Genomic DNA, 3,288 nt, shown 5'->3' with positions numbered 1-3,288 from the left:
AGGACATGGAGAGAGATGAATGGCTTCATCTGGAGGTCAGTGAACCTGCAGTGGGGAGACAGGACGAAGAACTAGGCTGCAGGGAGGACATAGGCAAGAGACCATTGGCTAGGAAGATAAGTCCAGTTATTTCTCACTTTGCAAAGCCAAGGGCTGAGAGCTTCAAGATGCATCTGCTTCTGTTTTCCATCATTAAACAAAAAATTTTCCATTTGAAATAAAATTAGCCAGGACATGAACCTCTTTTGGTCCTGCAAATGCTCCCTACTTAGTGATGGTCAAGGAAATTCTACAAGGTTCCTTTGAGGATTGAGGGTTCAATGAGATAGAAGGGGAATTTTTTGATTTTTTTTTTAACAAGTAGTTTAACTTTCTTAGTTATTCCAGGTTGCCTTCACTAAGTCACCCCACCACCTACTTTATTTCCTTTTATGACACAAACCTACTTCCAACTGCTGCTCAGATGTGAACGCTGACAACTGAAACTCGTAAACAATTATGTGGGAGCCCAGTCAGCCTTCAATAATATGGGGGATGTGTAATCTTGACTGGGCATAAATGTGAAAGAACGGTCAGTTTCCTCCCATAAAGGATGACGCATATTAGAGAAAGAGGGATTCATGTAAGACATTTGGAAATTAAGTTTAACTTGTTTTATAAATAGTTGTCTTAAAAACCCAATTAGAAATGCAGGGAATTGCAGAGTAGTAAATCTAACCTTTTCTATAATTTATAATAAAAAGAGGCATTCCCATGTCACACTTCTCTCTACCTCTGACCTGTCTTCCTTGAGGCAACCAGTTAGTTATTTACTGGTTTTACCCCTAATTACTTTTATATTTCTAGTACCCTGTATATATAGTTATTTTTGATTTTTCAATGTTAGGTATTGTCTATTGGCTTCCTATTATTGAAGATAATGATTTACTCTCTTACTGTGCAATTTTCCCTCTTTCTCTCAATAGTTAAATTTTTAAAAATTAACTCAACATCCAGTGTTTGCCTTATTGTGAATATATATAGTCCCAACTGATAAGTCATGTACACACATACACAGTATGTACAGATTCCATCATTCTGGAATCTCTCTCCTTCACCATTTTATCAGTTCCCTCTCTACCTGTCTTCCATCTTGGATCCCTCGTTTCTGAGCTCCTGTGTCTTCCCATTTCTTAATTTTTTTTTTTTTAAATTTTGTGAGGATTTTTCTCCTGTAGTTTCCTGATAAAAGGTGCATGGTGTATATACATTTGAGAACATGTATTACTGAAAATACATTATTCTAGCTTTACATTTGATCTATAATTTGACTTGGTATAGAATTCTAGGTAGTCAATAATATCCCTCAGGATTTTAAAGACAATTTTCTCTTCCCTTCTTATCCTCTTCATTGTTACCATTGAGAAAAGTGATTCAATTCTGATTCCCAAGCCTGTGATTCACCTGCTTTTCCTCTCTGGAAATACGTAGAATCCACGTTTATTCACAATGTTGTGAAACATCATGAAGAGGCGTCTTGGTGTGCATCATTTGTCTTTATTAGAATTGTACTGGGTGGGCCTTTCTCAAATCTCTGATTCTGGAATACTTCTTTAATTAATTTTTTGGTGATTTTCTCTCTTCCTGTCTTTCTGCTTTCTCCTTCTGGAGCTCCTATTAGTTGGTTTTCCTGGATCTCTATGCTGAGTTTCTTATCTTTTTTTCTTTATTCTCTTATTTCCCACCTTTTCAAGCTTCATGTTATGGGAGGTTCTATTAACTTTATTTTCTAGAGCTGCATTGAAAATTTCATTTCTGCTATCATATTTTAAAATTTCTAACAATTTTTTATATTTGCATGTTACTTTAAAAAAATAACATCATGTTCTTGTTTCATGGTTGCACTGTATTTTCTTATCACTCTGAGAATATTAATGATAGCTTACTTTGGATTTTTTTTCCTGTTCTGTAGACACTATTTTCACAGAGCTTCTTTTTCCGTTTATTACTTTGGTTTCTGTCTTTCATAGTAGACACGTTTCTCAGATGTTTTAGTCTCCTTGGCTCTCTGCTCTTTTTTGTTTGTTTGTTTGTTTGTGTTTTAATTGAAGCAGATAAGAGTGACTCAAAGCTATGCGCATTGGTAGGACTTGCCAATGGTGCTCTTCACTTCGGGGAACTGTGGAAGTCTGTTTCCAGGGGGAACTACCAACTGTTTCAATATCCATAGGTCATTTTCTTGGGCTTTTGATTTTTCCCAGTGAAAAAACATTTCAATTTTCTGCCTGGAGGGTATAAACCCGACAGCATTTACAGAGGGAATTGAGAAAGAGGGAGCTAAGACAGTCACCGTGTATTATGCAGACTTTGATCCAAGGCCTATTTTCAGTATTGCACTCTCAGCCACAGAAGGTGCCTGGAATCCTTGAGTTCAGAGTCCTTTTGGTTCTAACCACCTGACTCTCCAGTCTTCTGCTGGAGTGAAATAGGGGTGTTTGTTTGCCAGCGTGGGCTAGGGTGGAATGGAGATTAGTGAGTCTAATCATTCCTTAGACCTTTAGCCTATCCAGTCCCATCCATGAGCCCAAAAGAAACTATTCTTTCCCTAGTAGAGGTTACTGTCTAGTGGGTAAGATAGGTGTCCATCTAATAATCTGACTCAGTGGAATTTCACCTTCCAACTTTCTGATCATATACATGTCACTAAACCCCTTCAAGTTCAAGTACGTTGCCTATGAAATGGTTTTACTAAAATGCGAGGATTAAATGTGGTGGTACATAGAAGGATCTTAACACAGTGAGTGAACCACTATAAGCTCTTGGTTAAGTTTAGCCATTTCATTTTCCTTATTACTATCTATGAAGGAAAAATGAACAGCATTATGAAAAATTACAAGGGGTGCACATTTGCGCAGAAGTGTGGGCATGTATGTGTGCACACGCATGTCGTGAGATTGTTCTAATCTAGGAGTCACCTACTATGTGGGGGGCTCTACTAGTTGCTAAAGACACTTGGTCAAATGTTTACGAAACCCAGAAACACTTAAGTATAAAATTTTCCCACTGCAAGTAAGTACCATTGATTTATTATTGTGTACATTGATTTATCATGGACGATGTTTGTTTCTATCTGTATTTGGAAGTTGAGTGGGTGCCTCTAAATAACCATGATAATTATGGAATGTCAAAAGGGATGTAGACCCATGAAATGAAACTCTATGGGTTAGCGCAATGTGGCAATTAGAAAAAAATACTGAGACTGAAGAAAAAGGAAAATGGAAGGTGTGGAGATGTTGTGTGGTATATTTT

Source organism: Hipposideros armiger, unplaced genomic scaffold (assembly GCF_001890085.2).
Source record: "Hipposideros armiger isolate ML-2016 unplaced genomic scaffold, ASM189008v1 scaffold_105, whole genome shotgun sequence".
NCBI classification, from domain to species: Eukaryota; Metazoa; Chordata; class Mammalia; order Chiroptera; family Hipposideridae; genus Hipposideros; species Hipposideros armiger.
This window is presented reverse-complemented; position numbering follows the sequence as displayed.